We start from the raw sequence: 25,694 nt of genomic DNA on the forward strand, positions 1-25,694 counted from the left end.
ACAGGAGGGGAAAATATTTTGGACAAGGCTGCATATGTTTGCAGATACATCATCCGCCTCCGTACAGCAGCCAAGGTTAAAGAGAATGGGAGTCAGGAGCAGGCCGCGCTGTGTCCCTTCTGTGAGCAGTCGGTTTCCTCCTGCACGATGCCAGCTCTCGCCCTCTGAGAGCAGTTGCACGGTACGTCGCAGGAGACACGGAAGGTGGCCGGGAGAGCACACTCCCCGTCTTCGAGAAGATGCACTTGCTCATCTTTCATTCCTCCTTTCCTGCCAAGACCTACATTCCATTCTGAGGGTAATTCTCAGGCAAGAGCAATTTCCGGATTCTCAAGGACTAACCGAGGGTAGTGTCAGAAGAAATTATCCAAAATTGGAAATAGGCGAAAGAGATTATTGGGTGTTCTTGCTGCACCGTGCAGGGGCTGGCACCTTTGATCGATTTCCTATTGACTGGGCTATTTTACAACCCCATAGCTGCAGAGGTTGCTTAACTTTCAGATTTTTGTCTGGTAGAGATGCAAATAATTTCTAACCTAGCTATCTCACCCCCAAATTCTTCTATTAAACTGCCTATAAATACCTAGCCCCTCACATTCTCACTGTAATCGGTTTTAACATCTTAGAGGGTCCCCTCATTAACGAATGAGCTAAATCAAATCTTTGACATGCGGTCATTTTATATTTGCGCGAGAGTCAAGGGTTTCCACCTGTGTGAACTTCCACTTTAACACGACATTTTTTTCTGGCCTCTTTGTCATCCCACCTCAGGCCCCGGGTTCAAGAACCCATACTCCTCAGGGTGGACTCCACACAGCACTTCGACAGCCGGCAGCCAACCTGGCCCCCTTCGCGGCGATGGGGCCGCAGATAAGACCCTGGCCCCTGGCCTCGCTCATCTCCACCCTGCCCTGGAGTATGCCGGTCCTTCAGGGAACAGCCATGGGTAGGGAAAGGGATCCAGGACCCCCCCCCACCCCCAGGAGTCACAAGGCCTCTTTTAGAGAGCTCATAAGCTTGGGCAAAAGAAGGCATCAATTCTCTGACTCTGCGGAAGTGATCTCATTCTCAAAATGGGAATAGTCATTTCTACATTGCCGATTTCACAGGGAGTTTCTAAAGTGCTTCTCAAAGTTTAATGTGCATATGACTCACCTGAGGGAATCTTAATATAGAAATTCTGATTCGACAGGCCTGGGGAGCATCTGAGGGCGTCCTTACAGCCTCTCAGGTGAGGCTGCTGCCGGTCCGCGGGCCTTTTGAGTAGCAAGGTTCTGGAGCTGTTGGGAGAGCCTGCCCTTTGAAAATCCCAGGGCACAGCAAACATACCTTTGAGGAGTTAACGATTTACGCTTAGGGCTCCACTCCCACAGGGCATAGGGCCACAGGTCTGCATAAATCCCAGGAACCGCCATCTCCTAAACCCATGGTGTGCCTGGGCCGTTATTCGCCTGACCTCCCTTAATCCCCACAAGCAGCCCGGAAGTCATTCCCATTTTACTACAGAGGAAACTGAGGCGCACACCAGTTACATAACAGCGCTGGCTTTTGGAGCCGGGTTTGCCGAGCCCTAACCACATTACTACACAGCCTCCTTCCTCCACCATGGCCTTGCAGGGCCGGGCTCCTCGGCCACATCTGCGGGGGCGTTGGAAAGGGACAAGGGAGAACTCTCCTTCTTATCACGTGGCCCCCATTGCCCTCGCATTCCCTGGATAATTCCTCCACCCTCTCCCCCTGCAGCTGTCAGAGGGAGGGAGGGCGCGACTTCTGATTAATTCCACTGCAGACAAATGTTCCTTGAGAACCCGTGGTCGGCAGAGCCAGTTTCTTCACCCTGGAGAGGAATATGGAGAAATTCAAAGAACGAAAACAGATCTCTGCCTTCAAGGAGGTTAGAATCCAGTGGAGAAGCTCTCATGTAGATACACTACTGCAATAGTAATTCAGATTGTCCCCGCCAGCCCTTTTGTTTGCGGAGCGCCTCTCTCCTCTGGGTAGGGCCCCTGTTTATCAGCAGACCTTTTGGTCTGCAAAGATAATCCTTCTGAGTTTTTTTTAATGGGACTGGCGGGGGGGGGGGGGGGGGGGGGGGGGCGGGGACAAGGCAGGTGGCAGACAGGGGCAGGGGGAGGGAGGTTGTGAGCGGCAATTAGAGTCTATTCGGTTGACGGTGTGTGCTCCCAGGGACCCAGAGACTGGGTGCTCCTTCGGCAAATGTAAATATCAAACCAATAAATGCTAATGGAGCATGAAAAAGTGCTGATCTGGGAGAAAGTTCCAATCATTTAGAGAGCTTGTCGCAGAAAGCATTTAGGTGTTCCGGCTGCAAGGGAGCTGGGGAGGGAATCAAGGGGATGGAATTGGGAGCTCCCTTCTGGGTGGTGGTACTACCCTGGCCACCCATTCCAGGAAAAGGGAACCAGCAAAGAGGGTCATGGCAAGGTGCTGGGGAACGGGGGACAGTAAATAAGACAAAGCCAGAAAAGGGGGTGAAGTTCCTGAACATCTGGCACGAGAAGAGGGAGACAGCAAACAGCCCTGTTATCAAGATCTCTGTGAACTTGACACCTGCCTCCATGGGTCTTTGCCCAAGGTCACTGCCATCCTGATGGGTTTCCTGAATGTGGCCCCAGCCGCGTCAGCCTGCATTCGGGGACCACTTTCTGAGTGATGGCTCTGATCTCTCTGTCCCTCACCCCCTAGTCCCACCCCACCATACGCCCACACTTCTAACACACCTGTCAAGACCACCCCCTCCCGCCCAAAGTCTGCCACAACTACCCACCTCACAGAGGCCCTGGAGGACCTCTGCAAATCCTTATGAACTTCATCCAATACAAACGGCCATGAAGGGACCTGTGAGATGAGAAAGCAGGGAAGTATGTTGGAGAGAAGACTCAGCTGGGTTCCAGGCCTGGCTCTGCCACCTCTTTGACCTTAGAAAACATATCACACCTCTCTGAGCCTGGAAGCCTCAGTTGCTTCATCTGTAGAATGGGAATAACAACTCCCCCCTGGAACATTAAAGGAGACAGTGATATATGTGCAAGGGCTTGGTAGCCTACACATCCAGCTGGTCGCAGGGCAGGTTGCCTGGGAGACGAGCAGCAGTGGGGGCCTCCACAGCCAGACCCCCCATGTGAATAACATCACACTCTGCCGGGCCCCAGGCTTGCTGGGTTCTCTTTCTGGCCCCAGGACACTGAGCAAACACCTGAAGCCTCCTTACAGCACGGCTGCCTCTGAACATCAGAGAGAAAGAATGTTCAGAGGGAAAACCACTCATCCACCATCCCTGCCTCCTGCTCTCTAACCCAATCTGGCTATCTGATCCGGTCAAGTTGTTTGTTGTTTTTTTTTTGCGATACGCGGGCCTCTCACTGTTGTGGCCTCTCCCGCTGCGGAGCACAGGCTCCGGACTTGCAGGCTCAGCGGCCATGGCTCACGGGCCCAGCCGCTCCGCAGCATGTGGGATCTTCCCGGACCGGGGCACGAATCCGTGTCCCCTGCATTGGCAGGAGGACTCTCAACCACTGCGCCACCAGGGAAGCCCCGATCCAGTTAAGTTTACATCTAAATATCTCTGGAAACTGCCTCTTCCCTTTCCTTACATCCCTTTCCCAGAGCTGCCGCCTTGGCTCAGATCCTGTTCACTTTTGCCCGGAAATTTGCAGGCTCCCCACTTCAGTCTCCCCAACACAGCCCCCTCTTCCTCGTGGCTGCCTCTGTTACCCCACTGCTCTGCTTCCACCATCTTTCGGCCTCATCGGGCCCGGCCTCCTGCTCAGAGGCCCCAGAACCTGCCCCTGCACCTCAGGGCCTTTGCATCTGCTACTCAAACAGGACAGCAACTTTGACCCGTCCTTTTTGGCCCAGCTGGAAACCCCGGCCCCTAGGTTACCCTCAGTGGGATGTGAGCTCCTTCCCATGCACTTTCTTCTCTCAGGGTCTGCACAGCTCTCAGCCTGGTAGGACAGTTATTTGGGTTTTCATGAACATGGACTCCCTCAGAACGCGCTCAGAAGCCCAAGGTCAAGCTCTGGAAGGAGAGTTTCCGGGAAGGAAGGGCAGCTGGGCCCTGAGCCTTAGCGGCTGTCTCTCCCTGATTCTTCCTTTCCGCAACCTTGGAATCCTCTTTGAGACCTTGAGCCTGCTGTCGACCTAGGCAGAGGCATGAAAAGACCTTCCAGAACAATGTCAAGGGACTAGGGCAGAATAGCTAAGGCAGTTCTCAGTCTTTCAAACCCTCACAGAATGCTCTGAGCCAGGCCAAGCTCTGGAGAGACAGCAAAGACCAAGGCAGGCCCAGATTCTGCCCTCCTGGAGAAACCTGCTCTAGGGGATGTCGGCCACCATGGCATGAGGGTGCTCAAGCAGCCCCGTGGAGGGCCCGTGTAGAGAGAACAGAGGCCCCCAGCCAGCACCAACTTGCCAGCCACTTCCAAGGTGAGTGAACCACCTTGGAAGTGGATGCTGTGACCCCAGCGGAGCCCTCAGACAACTGCAGCCTCGGCCGCTCTGACTGCGACCTTTTGAGAGCACTGGGCCACAACCGCCCAGCCAAGCTTCGGATTTCTGCACCAGAGAAACCAAGAGAGTGGAAAACATGACTTCGGTTGCTTTAAGCTACTAAGTTTTGGGGTGAGTTGTTACCCCACAATACATACCTAATACTGTGCCACAGATGATTGAACTCAGGTGGTGTAACAGCACATATCATTATAGTAGCTCTCTCATCTGTTGAAGACCCACTACGTGCCAGGCACCCTACTGTACTCTGCACACCTTACCTAACCTGCTCCCCACAACGACCCCGAGGCAGGGCTTATTATTCCCAATTCAGAGATGAGCCACTTATCCAAGGCCACACAGTCTGGGACACTGTCCTATGGGCCTGCGTGAAGAACCCCGTCTCCTAGGCTCATCTCTTCCTCCTCATGTGTCCCACTCAGCTCAGACTTGGATCAGTGACCTATGATCAGGAAGCAACAAGGACTATCTAACAAAGATGCCTGTGTGGGATGCCCAGGGCCCACGTTCCCCCAGTCCCCATTGCTCCCACCCATCAAAGACAAAAGCCTGGGCTTCCCTGGTGGCGCAGTGGTTGAGAGTCCGCCTGCCGATGCAGGGGACGCGGGTTCGTGTCCCGGTCCGGGAAGATCCCACATGCCGCGGAGCGGCTGGGCCCGTGAGCCATGGCCGCTGAGCCTGCGCGTCCGGAGCCTGGGCTCCACAGCGGGAGAGGCCACAACAGTGAGAGGCCCGCGTACCGCAAAAAGAAACTGATGCGCACAGCAGACTGTATTTTCTAAGAATGGCTGTAACAATACCATCCAGCCCACATACTCTTCTACAATGTGACATTGACATTCCCTGTTGAGAAACTGGGTCTCCGCCCCCTTCCCTTGAACCCAGGTGGGCTTGTGACTGCTTCAGTAAACACTTCCACTGTACGTGGACGCGATGCCGGGTGACGACTCCCAAGGCTGAGTCATAAAAGCCCATGCAGCTTCCACCTTATTTGCTAGAACAATCACACTTGAAGCCCTGAGCCACCACATAAGAAGTCCCATCATGCTGAGGCCACCATGCTGTGAGGAAGCCCAAGCTATATAGAGAGGCCACCTGTACGTGCTCCATCCACTGTCCAAGGCTTTGAGTCCCACCGAGCCCAGGCACCAGACATGTCAATGATTGAACCTGCAGATGACTCCAGCCCCCAACTATCATCACTGGGCTTTGAGTCTTTCCAGCTGAGGCCCCAGACATTGTGGAGCACGGACAAGCCGTCCCCCATTGTGCCCTGTCTGAATTCCTGACCCATAGAGTCCAATAAGCATAATAAAATGGTTGCTTGAAGTCACTACATTTTCGAGTTATTTGTTACATAGAGGTGGTAACTGGAACAACGTTCCAGAAGGTGGGTGGAAGGCTGGGTCAGCCAGTGGGTCCCTCCCTCCCCAACATATACAGACCTGCCGCAGTTGTGTCTCAGTTCTGAAACCCAGGAAACTCTGCACCTACCTTATACCACTGCCCCCCACCCCCACTTACCACTGAGAACTGAAACCACATAATTCCCTCTCCCTGTGATTCTCACCCCCAATCTTAACTCCCTTGCCTGGTCACCTTCCATGTTGAACAAGGCTGCCCTGTATAACCAATAGGATATCTTGGAAATGATGAAGTGAGATTTCTGAGGTTAGCTCATAAAAGACACTGTGGGTTCTGTCTGGCTCTCCTTTGAATCACTCGCTCTAGGGGAAGCTAGCTACCATGCCATGAGGCTTCTCCAGCAGCCACATGGGAGGGGCCCACAGGCCAAGGAACTGAGCCCTCCTGCCAACTGCCAACCCCATTTCACCAGCCATGCAAACGAGCCCCCTTGTAAGTGGGTCCTCCAGCCCTGGTAAATCTTTCAGATGGTTATTGGTGACCCGAGCCAACATCCTGGCTGCCACCTCATGGGAGACCCCAAGCCAGGACCACCCCATTCAGCTGCTCCCAAATTCCTGACCTTCAGCAACTGTCAGATGATAAACGTTTATTGTTTTAAGTCACTACATTTGGTGGCGATTTGTTATTCTCTGTCCCTACGTTAAACAATTCTGGGACCAGGCATGCTTTCTGATCCCCATGTTTAAATCGTACTGAGAACAAACAAAATTAACTTAGCTCTTTGCTATAAGAAATACTTGCTCCTGGAAGATTGACTGAACCAACTAAAACAGCTTGTCATCAAGACCAAGAGCTAGCTCATCAAGACTTACTACAAGACCTCTGCCTTGCTGTTCCCAATCCAAAACTACTTTGTCAGAAACTCTCCCCAACCCCAGTCAGTTTCTTGCCTTGAAAGACCCAACTTCAGGGCTTCCCTGGTGGCGCAGTGGTTGAGAGTCCGCCTGCTGACGCAGGGGACACGGGTTCGTGCCCCGGTCCGGGAAGATCCCACATGCCGCGGAGCGGCTGGGCCCGTGAGCCATGGCCGCTGAGCCTGCGCGTCCGGAGCCTGTGCTCCGCAACGGGACAGGCCACAACAGTAAGAGGCCCGCGTACCGCCAAAAAAAAAAAAAAAAAAAAGACCCAACTTCAGAATCACCCAGTCCAGCCTCTAAATGCTATCAATACCCTTCCCCAGGGTCCCTGCTTGGAGACATCACTAGCATTCTGTCACAGGGGTCCTCTTCCTTACTGAAGTAGGTCTAATAAATTAAGCTTTGCTTGATTGAAAAGTTTTTCTGGGGACTTCCCTGGTGATCCAATGGTTAGGACTCCGCACTTCCACTGCAGGGGGCGCGGGTTCGATCCCTGGTTGGGCAACTAAGATCCCGCAAGCCATGTGGCACGGCCAAAAAAAAAAAAGTCTTTTTAGAGCGTCGATAGTCAATACCATACACCCCCCAAACTGGGGCACCCACTCTTGGGATTTGGTCATCTGTCCGAATGTAGTCGCCACTAGCCACATGTGGCTATTTAAATTAAATGACGTGAATCACTTTGCTGTACACCTGAAACATTGTAAATCAACGGTACTTCCATTAAAGAAATCCAAAAAAAAATTACATAAGGTTGAAAATTCATTTCCTCAGTTGCACCAGCCACATCTCAGCACAGATATAAAATATTTCCCTTCTCACAGAAAGTTCTATTGGACAGTGGTGCTCTAGAGGAAAGTGGATCATTTGTTTCAGAGGATGGCTACCCCTGAGGAAGCTTACAGAAGCAGGAGTGGGTGTGTGGGAGGGACTGCAAACCGGGGGCAGGCCACTGCCCAGAGGAAAACAGACCGCGCAGCTCCTCCCGGGCTCAACAAATGCCCGCCTAGGCCGCAGGCACGACTCCACCAAGCAGGCCCCTCCGTGGGCTGCAAGAAATCACCAAGCTTTAGACCCACAGGGCACACGGGCATGCTGATTTCTGGGACTGTGCACGATCCCTGCATAGCGGCGCTGGCTCAGCTGGAACGCAAGACAGATGATCCCTGATCAACACACAGTCTCCCTCATCAACTCACCGGCCTGTGGCAGGGCTCCTGCTCTTGCTTCAGGTCTGATAGCAACCCGCTGGCCTGCAGAACCTCCTAGCCAAGTTTCCTGGATCCTTGTCATCCCCCCAGGTCGGGGACGTGGGGAGAAGTTTGAGAGGAAACCACGGCCTGGTATGTGGCCCTCGCAGAACAAAAACCGAGCAAAGGAGCAGATGAGAGATTCATCAGATCCTCGGACTTATTTGGCCTTTTCTTTTCTGGGCTTTGAGAATTTTTATTTCTTCCATGGTAACTCTTCCCTGGCTGGGGAATGTCATTTTAAATCATTCTGTCTTTAAAACCGTGGGACGAGGGGAAAGAAAAAGTCACCTCCAACCAGGTTTTCACCATGCAAATCGAGGACATTTCAAAATGCTGGCGAGCTGCTCGGGGGACTTCAAAGATGTCCAGGTCCAATTACGCTTCATTTGGGGTGTGAATTGAGGAGCTCTGGGGGAGGTGGCCCGAGTGCAACGTGTCAGGGTCGATACTGTGGTAATGAACCTAGGCCTTTGTTCCTGGGAGCCCAGCTGCTGACAAGTGGGCCGTTTCCTGAAGGGCGGAGAAGCGCTGTGTCCCCCACCAGGTGCAGGAAGCAGGGTAGAGATGTAGATGCCAGTTAAAAAAAAAAAATCATTTTAGGGTGGCTTTTATTTTTCTTCCTTTTTAAAAATCAAAGGTTTACGACAATGTAATATTATACATCAAGTATACTTCAATTAAAAAAGGTTTACACAATTAAAAAAATGAAAAGGGGGCGTCAACATCAAAATTTGTCATGTCCTAAAATTAGCCACGGGAAGGGGCTCCTGAAATTTGATTGACTTGGGATCTGGGAAAGGTCCGACAGGGGAAGATTCATCACGGAATGGTTAAAAAAAACAAACAACAACAACAACAGCAAAAACATTTTGGGCGAATGATTTTGGTTTTGCTTGCTAGTTAGAATTGAACCGACTGCCCTCTGTGGGCAAGGCTGATGGCTTATGGGCATTCAAAAATGATTCATTCAAGGTCTTCTAGCCCAAAAAGCCCCTCGAAAAGCCACAGCATATTCAGAATTCTCAGCGAAGACTGCTGGGTAGATTCCTAGCAGGACATGTAAGGGCAATAAATCTGCTGCAAGTGTGAGAAAGGAGATCAAAAGCTGGTCTCTCCCACTCGCTAAGATGCTTATGCAATTCATTATTTTATGTCCTCGGCTCTTTTTTCAAATGCAGACACCCTGAGAAAGGTAACACATCCAGTTACTAACACCTCAGTGCAAATGCATGCATCAGAAACATTTGGAATCGCAAAGGAATCTGGGTAAGGCTGCCTGTGAAGAGGGAGTAAAAAGTACAGATGCTGGAGTCACACCCCGGAGATTCGGTTTCCTAGGGTGGAGGCCTAACAGCAATATTATTTTTTAAAGCTCCCCAGGTGATGTCAATATACGGCCAAGTTGAGAACCTCCGGGATAGAGGATGGAGGGGTGAGGACAGAGAGGGAGGGAGTGGAAGAGACAAAAGGAAAAAAACAAGAGTTCTTCTCATGAAAGACCTGCTTTGAGTCCTGGCACCCAACTTGCTGCCTGCACGATCCCGGTCGAGTGACTTAAGCCGCCCTGATCTTCATTTTCTTTATCTGTTAAATGAGAATAATATTCTTCATAAAACAGTGGCTCTCAAACTTGAACTTGAAAGGGCATCACAGTCACCTGGAGGGGTTGTTTAAACACAGATTCCCAGGCCCTAGCCCCATTGCCCCAAATCCTGACTCAGTAGGTCTGGGGTGAGCCCCCCCAAATTTGCATTTCTAACAAGTTCCCAGGTGATGATGATGCTGCTGGTACAGGACAGCGTTTTGAGATCCCCTGATATCAGGGGCACCTGAGCTGCTTATTACCCATTCACCAATTTTATCCATGACAAGGCCAGAAACCAAGGGTAACACCCGTTCTCTCTTGAGAAGGGCCCAAGAGCCATATCGGGGGTTGAACCTGCACACAAATATCTCCACTGTTTTAGCATTTTGCTAAGATACAGCCCACATTCAAACCTGAGGCCTGAAGCCACCAACGAACCCTCACGGAGAAGACTGGAAGAATTGTGCCGGGCCACAGAGAGGCCACATTTTAAGCAACACCCCTCCTCCCCCCGCAAGAGCATCCCTGACATATGTCGTCCCAAAGAGGCCTGGCCTGGTCTTTCTGGAAGCCACTGGGCTGGGGCATCGGCACCAAGACCAAGTGTAACTTATTCACACGGCCCCGCTCCCTGAGGGAACAATTCACACAACGAAAGCTCCGAGCATTGAGTGGGGGCACACATTCCCTCTTTAAAATGCTCAATGGCTTTCAGGAGTTGGAAGAGGGGCTGGGGGGCTCCTACCTTAGCTGCCTCTTAGAGCAGGGCTGGTGAGGCCAGGCTTTGAAGTAGAGAAGATCATCACTTATGCGCTCTGTCCATCCCAGCCACCCACCCCCGTTTTTCCTGTTCCAGAACCCAGTGAGTGTCCTTATGCCTCCAGCCTGGGTTTTTGGTCTCTCTTTGCCCCCGACCTCCCCTACCTCCTCCTATAAGAAGGTTGCCAGCTCAAACTTCCCAGGTGTCAGTGACAAGATGATAAAAGAGCCCAGTCTTCACATATTTGGGGGTGATAGGTTGAGGCCCTTCTCATGAATCAGAGCATTTCCCCTGGGGACTCTGAAATGGGGGCCTCTCTGGCTCAGGGATCCACAGGGGACACTGCAAGCCACAGAGGAGTCTCCAGGATCAAAATTAAAGCCAGAGCATGTCAAGTCAGGTCCAGAAGGAGACCCTCCATTGGGAAAAGGGAAAGTAAACCAAGAAATAGGAACTCTGCCCATATGGGTTACATCTTCCACTTAAGGGTCTTCTACCCAGAGTCCCACAGTCACCAATTAACTAGGCATGAAGAACCTGAGATCATTCTGGCTCACCAGGGCCTCATGCCATCTCTCCACAGCTGCCACACATTTCTTGCTCCCTGGACCCTGCAGTCTGGGCCCACCCCACCCCTAGTCTGGGCCACATATGATGTCACCCACCAAAATGGTGCCAATTTGAGTGTACCAGCTTCCTGGGGCTCCAGGCTTTGGGGGTCCAAATGATCACAACCTGATGCTATTATTTTTAAATTCATCTTATTGTTGTTTCATCTGTTAAAATGTGACACGCTCCATACGGCAGTCACTAGCCACCCTGTTAAAGTACCAGCCCTAGCACAGTAGTTGGAACATTTTGATTGTACGGGTAGATAGGTGAGTGAGTAGATGGATGTAAGGGTGGATGAATGGATGGATAGAAGAATAGATGCATGGAAGGATAGATGGATGGATGGAAGGCTGGATGGGAGGATGAGGGTGGATGGATGGGTAAATGGGTAGATAGAAGGATGGATGGATGGATGGATGGATGGTCAGGTGGATGAATGGATAGATCGATGGGTGGGTAGACTGGCCTCCACATGTTACTAACATACTTCTATAGATACCGTAACACCTAGACCAGCAGTTAACAAATGTTTAGATCTTGGGACCCCCTTTACTTTTTTATTTATCATCGAGCACTCCAAAAAGCTTTTGTTTATACTGACCCATGTATCCGTATTTCCCATATTAAAAATGAAAACGGAGGAAAGTTTTAAATATTTGTTAATTGATATAAAAATAACAATAATGAACTTCTTAGATGAGTGGTAGGCAGCCTTTGAGATGGTATCCAGTAATCCCCACCTTCTGTCACCCGCATCCTTGAGTATTTCCCTCCCCTTGAAGTTGGGGTGGACTTACTGAGTCACTTCTAATAGACAAGACAGAAGTGATGGGATGTCATTTCCAAAATTAGATTATAAAAAGACTGTGGCTTCTGTCTTGGGTGCTCTCCTTCACTCTCTCTGGGGGAAGCCAGCTGCCATGTCACAAGGCAGCCCTGATGAGAGGCCCACATGGCAAGGAGCTGAGGCCTGCCAACAGCCACGTGAGTGAGCTGAGAGCTGGATCCCTTCTTTCCTTGGTTGAGCTTTGACATGACTGCAGCCCTGGACCATGCCTTGATTACAGCCTCATGAGAGACTCCGAGTCAGAACCACCCAGCTAAGCTGGCTGCTCCCAGATTCCTAACCCACAGAAACTGAGAGACAATGTGTGTTGTTTTCAGCCACTAAGTTTTGGGGCTATTTGTTACACAGCAATAGATAACTGATACACATGTTCACATCAATAGCACAATTTAATGAAAAAACAAGACTGTATTTTCTAAAAAAAAAAAAAATCAGGGAGTAAAGTGACATCGCTTTACATTTTTGCAAACCTCTTTAATAGCTGGCTTCATAGAAGACAGCTGCTTTCTCCTAGCTGCTTCAGCATTCAATCTGTTGTGATATGTGGTTTTGGTTGAAATACATGAAGAAAATCCAGCTTTATGGAGCTTGCAGTTAGAAAAGACAGTCTTGAAAAGGTCTGGGGTACCACAGGGATCCTTGGAACACACTTTGGGAACTGCTGACTTAGACAATCAGGGCCTCACGAGAGACTAACTCTAGGGCCTTGACCCCTCATGTTGCTTTCCCGTTTGGGACGTTTGCCAGTTTCTCCAGGTGCTAGGGTGACCAGGGTAACTGACACCACCCAGGAGGTCTTGTCCCCTGCTGGAAGGGATAAGGCTCTCCTCCAAGGCCCAACAGCAGAAGACAGTGATGAACGAATGCCTAGTCTTGACTGGGTCATGCCCAAGGTGTCACCCAGAAGGGAAAGGATGGCCCACTTCGGGCAGCCAAGGTTAAGGCTGAGGCATCTGGGGCACAGGACGGCAGGGGAGGGTTGTTCTGTGCAGTGAAGGCTTCTGGAGACTGTGGTTTGCTGTATCCTCAGGCATTTCCCCCTCTTCACCCCTTTCCTGTGCACCTCCGCCTCCCTGCCCCCAACCCCAACTAGAAGGCCTGTTTCGGCAGGAGCCAGTCTGATTTTCTCTGCCTCGCTGGTCAGAGAAATGCACGCAGCTGCACCAAAGAATAAAAAGAGCCTCCTCCGTGACCAGTTTCTTCCCACTTCCCTTTCTCTCTCTTCGTGCTCGCCTCTCTGTCCCCACCTTCTGTGGAGGCAGGAAGGTCCCCAGAGGGTGCGAGCATCACTGAGCTATGCCAGGCGCCCGAGTTTCCCTCCCAGGCAGCACCTGTTCCTGATTCTATTTAGCTGTGGCCCGCGCAGGCTGGCACTGGCTTCCCAGGGGACAGGGCATTGTCAGATGGGTCTCTTCCGGCCCAGCGGCCAACTACCTCGTGGGGCAGCCTTGCTCTGCTGCACACAAGCACTACGGACATTGGCACATAGAGTGCCCACCGGCGGCGCGGGGATCTGGGGCGCCCAGCCTCTCCTGTAGCCAGCCAAAGGCCTGCCCGCGAGCCTTCCAGACCTTCAGGCACCTTAGAGGTTAAACAAGATACCTCAAGCTGGAAGGAAAAAAAAAAAAAAAACTGCCCAGGTGCTATGCGCCCAGGCTCCAGGTGGTGTCCCCAGCACCCCGGGCTTCCTCTGCGCGGCGAGGATGGAATCTGAAAGAGGGCATCGGTTTTTTAGTTTGGAAGCAGGAGCGGAGAATCAAACCAGCAGCAGCTCAGCTCCCCGAGGCGAAGGTCTTGCCTGCCTTGGGCAATGGAGCGTTTCTAAAACCCCGTGCCACCGGCGAGAAGCAGGGGTATGGCACGCTCAGCCTCTCTTCCCCAAGGCTGTAGGGCCCTGCGGGGACAGAGGACAGGCCACCTAAATCATTTCAGCGCTGGCTTACGGGGTCCAGGGCTGTTCGCCTGCCTGTACTGCAGTTTGGGAACAGAGTAAACCACCCCGGCAAAGCTGGGCAGACTTGTCCAAACCACACAAAAGTTCAAGCCACACAAATGTTGGCTCCAACTGGGCTTGGAGCGCAGGGCTGGCTTTATCTGTCCCCGAGGGCTTTGCCCTGCCTTGCAATTGATCAGGGCTCCTAAAAACCACTGAAACGGTTTATCTTGCCCACTCAGCCTCAAGCCCCCTGATGGGCTGGAGTGGAGCCTGGACTGTTCTGGCAGCCAAGCCCCAGCCCAGCTTCCTCCCAGCTTCACGGCCCCCAGGACCACCTGCCTGGACCCTCACCCCACAGAGACTCCTCATTTTGTGGCAGGAAATAGGGGCCAATGACATGACCATGAGAATGTTATTCACCACAGAAAGCGAGATGCTTCAAACCTGATGGGAGAGGAGGGAAAGGTTTTGTACATACAAAGATTTAACTGGGAGGGGTACGGAATTAAAGTGGGCTTTAACACCAACTAGCGGGTTAATGGGGGAGCCCAGGCATGGGTACGGGAGAGTCCCGTGGTAGCTGGCTTTTCAGGCTCACACCAGGACACCTGCCACCTTTCCCAGCCGCCATGGCATGTCACTCATTGCTCTAACTGGGGACAGAGAGGCTGTATTCGCCCTGAATCCACAGCAGAACCCTTTCGGCCTCCGAAAACAGGTGATGTACACAAATTACCTGAATTCTTTCAGGCTGTCTTCTGCTCCAGCAGTTTGCGATAAAAGAGCGTGTAAACAAGTGGCTCGTCCCAAGGGTTTCTATCCTGTTTAGTCTCCCCTGACAAAAGGGACACCCTTCCTCGAAAAACACCTAACGGACATAAAGGGCTTTACAGTTTACAAAGCTGTGTAGCACCCACCATCTCATCTCATCCCAACGACTGTGTGAGCAATGGGGCATGACTCCTATAGCAGTTAGGGTTCAGTTGCAGGAAACAGATCATTGGAGCAGGCTCTAGACGCCCGCAACACCGCTGAGCTGGGCTGCCAAGACTGCTGCCATCTCTGCCATCATCAGGGAGGCGGGAAGGGAGGGGGTCAGCCCCAGAGATGTCGATTTCAAGAGGACACTATTGTAGTTGCCATCCAAGGTCAGGAAGCCACTGCCACCACACCACCTCTCAATACCCACAAAGCCGGTAACTAATCAAACACTAGAATGTTGCCTCTCTCTCTCTGTCTCTCTCACACTGACACACACACACACACACACACACACACACACACACACACACACACACACACACACACACACTGTCTTCAGCAGCAACATTCAGCAGCAAGTAGCCTCTTCCCCACTGCTGTCTTCCTAACCTCACACAAGTGCATCTCCTTGCTGGAATCTAATTCTCGTCTGCAGCCCCAGCTGCAAAGGTGTCTGGGAACTGTAGTTTTTAGCCTTCCCACCTCTGTAGAACATGAAGGCGCCATAGAAACTGGTTGGAATGGAGGCTGAGTGCCTGCCACCTCCTCTCCATTTTACAGATGAGGAAACTAAGGTTCAGAGACGTTAAGGAACGTGTACAAGGTCACATGGCTGGCGAACCCCGATCTCTCTGACTCCAAAGCCTGCGCTCTCATCTGTTACACGGAACCAATGGCCCCATTCCATCTGGGGCTTTGGCAGTCTTGGGGGCATCTTTTGGCCCAGTGGCCCAGACTACAGCAGAAGCCACCACACATCTTCTGCATGCTCAAAGGCTGGACAGCAGGCTGAGTGGAACTGAGGCCCGGGGACTCAGAACCGTACCCAGGGTTCCTGACCCCACGTTGTGTAATGTGTTCCTGTCCTTAGAGACACACACACACACACACACACACACACTTCCATCAGCATCTGGAGGAAGGGAAGACAAGCTCAGGCTGTCCCTGGAGACATACAATCCTCTAGCACTCCCTGGGGACAGCTGTTCGGCATTTTTCCAGGTGAGGTAAGTACAAGGCTGACTGGCGTCCAACCCCCACCACCGTGTTTGAGAAATTCCCCATCTTCCTAGTTGCCTCCCACCAGAGAAGCGAAAAACGCCATACAGTCATTTTCCCAGCTGCCACTGCAGTTAGTGTGGGCTCCTGACTTACGCTCAGCCAATCAGATGCCCCATCAAAGACTTGGAGTCAGGAGCTAGTGAAGCAGAGACGCACAGAGCACAGGAGTCCATTCTGGTGGAGGGTGGCAGTCACCATGTCAATGACATTCCATTCCTGGGATGGCAGGGACCATATCATGTCCGGAGGTGGCAGTGTGAGCCAGGGTGTCCTGGACTTAGCAGTGGGATTGTCACTGGATGGGCCAGATAATGGCTGGACATTAAAAAGAATGAAATAATGCCATCTGCAGCAACATGGATGGATCTAGAGACTGTCATACTGACTGAAGTAAGTCAGACAAAGAAATATCGTATGATATCGCTTATATGGGGAATCTAAAAAAGAAATGATACAAATGAACTTATTTACAAAACAGAAACAGACTCACAGACTTAGAGAACCAACTGTGGTTGCGGGGGGTGGGGAAGGATGCGGGGAAGGGATAGTCAGGGAGCTTGGGACTGACATGTACACACTGCTGAATTTAAAATGGATAACCAGCAGGACCTACTGTATGGCACGGGGAACTCTGCTCAATGCTATGTAACAGCCTAAATGGGAAAAGAATTTGAAAAAGAATAGATACATGGGGGACTTCCCTGGTGGTCCAATGGTTAAGAATCCACCTTCCAATGCAGGGGATGTGGGTTCGATCCCTGGTGGGGTAACTAAGATCCCAAATGCCCCGGGGCAACTAAGCCCACACGCCACAACTACTGAGCCCGCGCTCTCTGGAGCCTGTGCGCCACAACTAGAGAAGCCTGAGTGCCACAACTAGAGAGAAGCCCGCGTACCGCAACAAAGACCCAGTGCAGCCAAAAAAAAAAAAAAAAAGAATAGATACATGTATATGTATAACTGAATCACTTTGCCGTACACCTGAAGCTATCACAACATTGTTAATCAACTATACTTCAATATAAAATAAAAAGTTAAGGGGCTTCCCTGGTGGCGCAGTGGTTGAGAGTCCGCCTGCCGATGCAGGGGACACGGGTTCGTGCCCCGGTCCGGGAAGATCCCACATGCCGCGGAGCGGCTGGGCTCGTGAGCCATGGCCACTGAGCCTGCGCGTCCAGAGCCTGTGCTCCACAATGGGAGAGGCCACAGCAGTGAGAGGTCCGCGTACCGCAAAAAATAAAATAAAAATTTTTAAAAAAAGAGAGAGAGAGAGATAACGGCTGGAGATGACATTCCAGGTTCAAGGCCCCAGCTTTGCCATCAGCTTATGATAGGGCACTGAACAAATGGCTTGTCCTTTTGAGGCCTTAAGAAGAGGGGAGAGTGAGAGTCCAGCCACAGGAAAGCGAACAATGCTCCCTGCAACCACAAACTGGGAGCGGAAAGGACCACGAGAAGGGCACTGCTCACCTAGGTGCTGGGCCTTCAGGTCAGATCAGTGGGTGGAATTGACCAGGGCCTCACTCAGTCAGAGGCAGGCAGGAGCTGGAAGGGGCTGGATTCCTGCAGTCATCACCGTGGAGCCAACTCAAATCAGCTGAGTGTAGACAGGGGTGGGGGTAGGAGGCCTATCTGAGGAGTTGGCCCAGCCGGTGGGCAGACTGGAAGTCCTCTGGGATGACGACAATGTGCTATAAACTTGGGTTTATCTCCGTGATATTGTCTTTGTTCCCGTGACCCTTGCTTTCCAAGAAAGGGTACCCCCCAAACAGAACTGAAGTCCAGAGAGGTGTGTGTACCCTGAGGCCGGCAGAGCCAGGATGCTGCTGTGGTTGGAGAGGCCACAAGTGATGGGGCCACCTCGGTCCTGGCTGGGACTCTGAAGGAAGCAGGAGTAGCTTTCTGTAGTCAACATGGAAGGGAGAAGAACAGAAGGGGCCCAGCAGAAGAAGGGTGCTTTTCTCCCCTTTGTCAGGTGAGCAGGAGAGGTTCAAGGACATCATGGAGTGCTAGGGCAGGGTGGGCTGAAGATGAGACGGAAAATCACATCACCATCCAATTCTGGTGGGGGCGGCCACAAACACCAGCCTGCCACAGAGTCAGCCTTGGCCATGCTTTGAGGGAGAAGCACGGATTTTGGAGTCAGACAGACCTGGGTTCAAATCCCAGCTATGCCATTCAACAGCCGTGGGAGCCTAGACAAGCCTTTTTTTGGTGAACTGTTACTTGGGCATCGCCAATAAGCCATGCTTCCCGGTATGTGTGCCGTCATGTTGTCCCCTCCCACACTGACTCTGGCTTTGGGCACGTGACTTTCTTTGGCCAATAAGGACATTAATGAGCATGATGTAAAGCGGAGGCTTGCTAAGTGCTTGCATGCTGAGGCTTGTCCTCTTGCAACACTCCCTCTTGGAAGTCAACTGCCACGCTTTGGGAAGCCCAAGCTAGCCTGGTGAAAACGACATGAGGAAGAGAACCGAGGCAGCTCAGCCAACAGCCAGCACCAAGACCCCAGGCACGTGAGAGGCCCTCTTCAACCTTTCAGCCAAATCTAGCTGCCAACTGATTGTATTCACATGATAGACCCCAGCTGACACCACCTGGAGCCCAAGAACCACCCAGTTAATCCACAGAATCATAAGAAATTATTGTTCATTCATGTCCATTCAGTGTTGTTTTAAGCCACTAAGGTTTTGGATGGTTGTCACACTGTACTAATTAGCTGAAATACTGTGTAACCTTCTGAGCCTCAGCTGCCCCCTCTGTAAAATGGGGTGATAATATTCGTTGCCAAAAGTTATGAGGAGTAAATTTAACACACAGTAACAATGAGCATTTATTGAGTACCTGCTGTGTTTCAGGCACTGTATTAGATGCCGAATGTACATCATTGAAAGCATATCATCTGCAGAGCATCTATCTCTGTGAAGTAAGTACTGTTAGGCCCATTTTCCAGACAAGGAGACTGAACTCAGAGGGGTTAAGTAACTTGCCCAAGGTGGCAGGTTAAGGTCGGAGCTGGGGCTCTAACCCAGGTCCCTCTCATTCTAATCACTAAGACCCAGAAGGGCCTCCTCCACTGGCACCGATGAATGAACGACCTTCCAGGGGAGCACCAAACCTTCCTATGCTCCAAGAGCTTTGTCTCTGTCAGGTGGTTGGAGGATGGAGACGGGGGGCATACTCACAAGGCCAGCATCAAGTCCAAGCACCCTTGAGGGCAGGTTAGCAGGGCCCCGTCTGGTGGCCAGTCCCCTGCTCTTGGTACTGCTTCAGTGAGCCCTGGGTCACAAAGGATGACAGAACTCAGAGCAAATCCATTCTCACTTCTAGGAAAACGGCTAATGGGGCTTAGCGCTACCACAGTCACAAGCAAAAGACAGCTTGTTTCTCAAGAGGCAGGGGCACCTCAGCCACGAGTGCCCCGCCCCCGCCACTGGAAGGCCTCAAGAAGCCAGAAGCCACCCCTTTTGTCCCTCTGAGAGACAGCCCCCCTCGACACACACTCTCACACACAAAATCACACGGGAGGGGGCAGCTGTGGGGTCCTGGATCACAATGGGGTGGGAGTGGGGCATGACCAGGGGGCCCCGCTGGCCCAGGCGGCCGCTGCTGGGAGGCTCCCACCCTCCCAAGAACTGGTGAGTGACACTGAAGAGGGTGGCAGAGGGATCCTTTCTTGTCCTCCCCAAGCTGATGGCATCACTCTCCACCCCAGAGGCCCAGGAACAACCTTGTCCTGGGTGGGGTAGGGAAGCCTGCAGCTGAAAAAACCCACACCCTCCACCCCTCTCCTTGATTCCGCCCATCTTATCCATCTTGCTTTCACGGGGGTCCTTTTCACAAGTGTTCACACATGACACAATGTGTGAAAAGAGATCATCTAAAAGTATATTGCTAGAATGGCCTCAACTTTGCTTAACATTATATATATTTGAAATTTTATATATATTTTTTCATCAATATACAAAAACAAGTAACAAGAACCATCTGAAAATGTTGACAATGATTATCTCTAGATGGTAAGATAGAGTTTTTTCTTCTTTGTACCTTTTGTATCTTCGACTTCTCTACGAAGGGCATGATTGCTTTTAGAATCAGAAAATAAACTATACTATCTGTGCTTTTTAATGAATGTGCACGGCCTAGAAAAGTCACACCTTAAAACTCCTCCCAGGGACTTCCCTGGTGGTCCAGTGGCTAAGACTCCGTGCTCCCACTGCAATGGTCCCGGGTTCAATCCTTGATCAGGGAACTAGATCCTACATGCTGCAACTAAAAGATCCCTCATGCCTCAACTGAAGATCCCGCCTGCGACAACTAAGACCCGGCACAGCCAAATAAATGAATAAATATTTTTTAAAAACGCTTAAAAAAAACAACTCTTCCCATCCAGCACCTTCATTATTGGTTCACACCTGGATTATTAGTAGTGTCTCCGGACACCTGAGTCTTCACCCAGGGTACAGATGGGAAGGGAGCGGCCCCAATGCCCAAGGCAAAAGGGGGCAGGGCCATTGAGGCAAGCAGAAAGGGGCGGGGTCAGTGAGCCTGGAGCCTGTGCAGTCAGTACCTAGGACTGCTTCCAGTCCTCCTGTGGACTGAAGACGTGGTACCCAAGGCACTGCAAGACTGGGCTGGAGAAGTTGCTGGAATGGAGGGCCACCCCTGCCTGGCCTGGGAGGGCAGGAAGCCCTGGCCCAGAAGTGAAATTCTGAGGCCTGGCTCACGCACGCCGCCTGGTTCACACTGGACCCCGTCACTTAGATGAACAGCCCTACGTTGCAGGCAGAGCATGAATTGTAGGAGGCGAGGTGGCGCATATACAGCGTTCAGCACAATTCCTAGCACACACAAGGCGCTCAATAAATGCAGCTGTGATTACTAGGAATAAACACATGCCCAGCAGCACCGGCCCTCCTGGCTAAGCCCAGCACCCCAGTCATCTGGTGCCAGAAAAGGGACGAGCCATCACGGTGCTCAGCCGGCAATCTCGTCTTGTTCCTTGCTGGATTCTGCCAAATATGCAAGCAGAAAAAATGTTTTCCACCCCCAGAGCAGTTTCTAGATGTGCTACCTTGGTCAAAGCAAGCTGCTAATTAACATGGGTGAGAAATGCCCAGATGATACCATCAAAAGCCATTAAAGTACCCCCAGCTGGTTGGGGGTGTTTGTTTTGCTTCCCATCAGTTCTGCTCAGAACGATGACAGTACCCAGCCAGGGTGGGAGCCGCACAGGGCAGGGTGGGTCTGGGGAAGGCAGACACAGCTGGGAGTGGTGAAGTTCCCTCACGCAGAGGAATGGACTCAGGAAGAGCTCCTCTATCCTCCTGTACTTTCAGACTCGCAGTGCCCAGCTGCTCTCTCCCTGCTCTGACTTACACACTTGCTCCCAGGAAGGGGTTTTCAGTAAGTCATTTACACATTAGTATGAATTTCAGTATTCCCAGAGGCCTCCGGTTTCATCATGGAATAAAACTCTTTATTCTCTTCCCTTGAAATCCTACCATGTGTGTGTGTGGTGTAGGGGGGGGGGGGGTCCTTGGCCTTAAATGAGAAAATGGGAAGGAGTTCTAATTCTGTTTTAGCCATTCCTGGGCTCAGCCACCCACATCCCCAAGATCAGAACCTTCTCTGTTCTCTGAGTTCAGCAGCGCATGTATTCACCTTTATTTCTCATTAAGGAAACCTGAATAAAAGCATGAAAAGCTTTTCTCTATCTTTAAAAGAGAAGGATTTAGAGAGTAAAAAAAAAAATGTGTTAAACTGATAAAAAGAAAAATAAAAGACACAGAACTCAGAAGTCCTAAAGGAAAAGATGGGCGGATGTGACAACACAAACCTCTTTTGCAGGGCAATACAGCATCAACCAGAGGTTGCGAGCTGATGTCCTGCCGATCCAACCCAGCCCAAACATGGCTGTCACTTCTAGTGCTTAAAGTTTTTTGAATGAGTTGCCAGCATTTTAAAACTGGAAGTTTTCCCATAAAAATCCATATTTCCAGCATCTCCTGAAGAATCAGAAGATCTGGCATACTGGTTCCCAGCAGAGGTATGTGCTCTCCCCGGCCTGCCATGGCCTCGGAGCCTGCATCACTTATTCACATCGCTTGCCTCGCCTGCAGCAGATGCCTGTGATGGGCCATAAACAAAACGAATAAAAGCAAGAGGTGCTTTAGGAGAACGTGTTTGCCACACATCCAAGGAAAAGTTAATATCCATTATATATCAATAAGGACCCCACCAACGGTTCAATGGAAGAACGGGGGAAAGTATAAACAGGTAATTCATAGAGAAAGAAATTCAAACAGCCAATAAACGTGAAACATACTCAACCTACGGGTGATTAGGAAAATGCAAATGAAAATGAGAAGATACCCTTTTGCCGAAGCCATCAAACTGGCGAACAATCAAAAAGCTTTTCCAGCGCTGCTGTTGGCAAGGGTGTGGGGAAAGGAGAGCTTGTGCGTGTTGCTGCCGAGCGTGTAAATTGGTGCAACCTTTGTGGAGGGTGAGTTGGCAGCTCCGATCATTAGTTTAAATACATGTACCTTTAAAGAAATGCAGGTACATTTTTATTGAAGTACAGCATGCAGGGAGAAAAGGATGCAAATCCTGAGTGTGTGGCTAAGACACTGAACACACCCAGGTGACCACTGCGAAGGGAGAAAGAGGATATTATCAGTACGCAGAAGCCCCCCTGCGCCCTTTCTCGGTCAGTAAGTCTCCCGAAAGAGAACCACTATCCCAACTTCTAACGGGATTTGACTGTTTCCGAACGTTCCGTGAATGGAATTATGTAGTATATATTCTTTGCTGTATGGCTTCTTTCACCGAATATTATACACTTATTTTCTTTTTTAATCCAAGTACAGTTGATTTACAAAGTTGTGTTCATTTCTGCTGTACAGCAAAGTGACTCAGTTATGCACATATATACATTCTTTTCCATTACGGTTTATCCCAGGACATTGAATATAGTTCCCCGTGCCATACAGCAGGACCTTGTTGTCCATCCATTCCATATGTAATAGTTTGCGTCTAATAACCTCAAACTCCCAGTCCATCCCTCCCCCACAAACATTATATTTTTAAACTTCACCTATGTTGTTCTGAGAAGCAGAACATTCAGTTTCGTTGCTGTATAGCATTCCATTGCGTGGCTAGACGGAACTTTATTATTCTGTTGTATTGATGAAGAACACTTGCGTTGTTTCTGGTTTGGGGCTATTGCAAATAGTGCTGCTAAGGAACATTCTTTTTTTTTTTTTCTTTTTAAGGAACATTCTTGCATGTGACTTCCGGTGCCCATAGAAACACATTTCTGTCGGGCATACAGTTAAGCCTTGAACAACATGGGGGTTAGGGGCGTGGGCCCTCCACACAGTTAAATCTGTGTATAACTTAGAGTCGGCCTTCCAGGTATATATGTTTCCTCTGTATTCACGGTTCCAAATCCGAGGATTCAACCAACCCGTGTAGTGCTGTAGTATTTACTATTGAAAAAAACCCGCCTATAAGTGGACCCGACCAGTTCAAACCCCTGTTGTTCAAGGGTCAACTGTATACCTCTTGACACCACTCACACTAGGAATCTACCTTACAGAACCCCGAGAGAACAAGACTTCATGTCCAAGGCTGTTTATTATAACATTAAAGAAGAGTGCGGTCAACCTCTGAGTTCACTAATAACGATAGGGTTAAAGAAAATGATGCAATGCTTCCCTGTGACTTGAAATGGTATGCAGCTCATAAAATAAGAGAACGAGCTCCATAGGTGGATTCTGAAATGGAAAGGTGCTCACACATCATCAAGTGAAAAAAAAAATCCTGCAAAAAAATTGAGTATAGTACGATTCCACTTTTTAAACTAACAAGAGATAAAACAGACCTTTATACGTGGAGATGTGTGTCCATTATATCCGGAAGGACTTTTCATATATGAACTAGAGAAGGGAAAGGCAGTGGGGGGGCAGGGGAGGAAGGGGTGAGATTTTATGTATATTCTATACATCTCAAATTCATCTACTTTTCTCCATCCTCATTGCTACTGTCCTATACTAAGCCACCATAGCTCTGGTGTTGAAAACACAATGGTCTCCTTACGGGTTCACTTCTCAAGTCATCTCTGCCACCATCAGGAAGGTGGGGACTCAGGGGACGGCCCATGGAAATGTTGGCCTCAAGACTCAAGAGTACCCTATTGTGGCGGGGTCGGTAAGGCTGCCCGTGACACTGCCCATCAAGTGAAAAAAGAATCTTGCAAAGAAGTAGGTAGGGTAAAATCCCATTTTTTTTTAAATGAAAAATTTCAAGTTAAAACAATACAAGTGCATATATATATATGCATTCGAAGATCTGGAAGCCATGAACAGCATAACATCTCATTATCTGCAAAGTAGGTGACAGGCCAGTGTCCCCCCAGGAACAGCTGTACCATGGCACCCTAGTGACCTTCCATGTACCCACATGGGTCACAACACAGGCAAAGCTTGAACCGCAGCTAATCTTCATCTTGGCGGAACATGAGAAGATAGAGGCCTGTGAGGATTGCTCTGAGGCCATCTTGCATTCATCTCCCATATTAGTCAGCTCAGGCTGTCACACACAGCACCACAGACTGAGTGGCTTATACAACAGAAATTTAATTCCTCCCAGTTCTGGAGGCTGGAAGTACCAGATCAAGGTGCCCGCAGAGTTGGTTCCTTCTGAGGGCCAAGAAGGAGGATGGGTTCCAGGCCTCTCCCCGTGGTTTATAGATGGCTGTCTTCTTCCTGAGTCTTGACATCATCATCTCTCTGTGTCCTAATCTCCTCTTCTTGTAGAGACACCGATCAGATTGGATTAGGGCCCACCCATATGATCTCACTTTAACGTAATTACATCTTTAAAGGCCCTGTCTCCAAATACAGTCACGTCCTGAGATACGAGGGATTAAGATTTCAACATATGAATTTGGGGTGGGGGGGGATATAATTCAGCCCATAACACCCCGCTATCTGCCCTGGGAGGCTTTCAGGGGATGGTTTCTCATCACCTCCTGGCTTCTGATGAGCTAGGAAATTTTCATACCACCCCCCTCAAGATAGAGCTTGTACAAAACTGCCTCGTTTTATAATTTTATACTGCCAGTCTAGAATCGGCCCATCAGGCCCATTTTGTTTTGATGTCGTCCTTTTTGGGGTGAGGCAAACACCCAGGGAGCTGGCACCTCTGACTAATCTTCCTTTCACTGTTTATGTAAGTAAGAAACTGTCCAAATCTGAGAGTGGCTCCCTTCATCTTTATCAGCCAAGGCAGCCAGGGCTTGGCCTCCGGCTTTCCTAGAAAGCCTTGTGTGTGCTTGACAACAGACACTGGAATGTGTTGCAAAAGCAAAAACAAAAATCTTGCTAACAGAGGTGGGAGAAAGGGAAACAAGAAGGATGGCTCCCAATTCTGGGCTCCTCCCACACATCCGGCGCCCAGTGCTCTTATGCGGGGATGACCCAGGCCTCCCCACCCCAGTCTCTGGGCCACCTGTATTTGCACTTGCTTGCCATTTAGAAAATGAATTAACGAAAGATAAAATGCACGCACTGAAATATCTAGAAGAACTTTTTACATATGAACTGATGGCATCAATAATCCTCGGGGAAGGGATTTTGACACTTCATGCGTACTTTATACGACAGGCCTCAGAGGACGCAGGTGACCTGCCAGAGGTGGGAAGGCTGGCCTCTGACAGGCAAAGTTGAGTCCGCGCACAGTTAACATCCTGTACAGGAATCATTACTCTCAACTCTTTCCCCGACAAATAGAAGTTTAGCTAAAGAAATCAAAACCACGAGAAGAGACTAC

General features: G+C 50.4%; 1 long non-coding RNA gene across 1 annotated transcript in view; it reads right to left on the minus strand.

Moving 5' to 3' along the window:
• The window catches only part of LOC117310415 (uncharacterized), a 261,394-nt gene that overhangs the window by 182,788 nt on the left and 52,912 nt on the right, over window positions 1-25,694 (minus strand). Inside the window, exons 7-10 of the long non-coding RNA XR_012329167.1 lie at window positions 19,043-19,136; window positions 8,018-9,655; window positions 2,789-2,859; window positions 1,156-1,837 (exon numbers count right to left, since the gene is read on the minus strand). This is a non-coding gene — a long non-coding RNA (uncharacterized lncRNA). The remainder of the gene's footprint in view (window positions 1-1,155; window positions 1,838-2,788; window positions 2,860-8,017; window positions 9,656-19,042; window positions 19,137-25,694) is intronic.

Source organism: Tursiops truncatus, chromosome X, assembly GCF_011762595.2.
Source record: "Tursiops truncatus isolate mTurTru1 chromosome X, mTurTru1.mat.Y, whole genome shotgun sequence".
Taxonomy (NCBI): Eukaryota; Metazoa; Chordata; class Mammalia; order Artiodactyla; family Delphinidae; genus Tursiops; species Tursiops truncatus.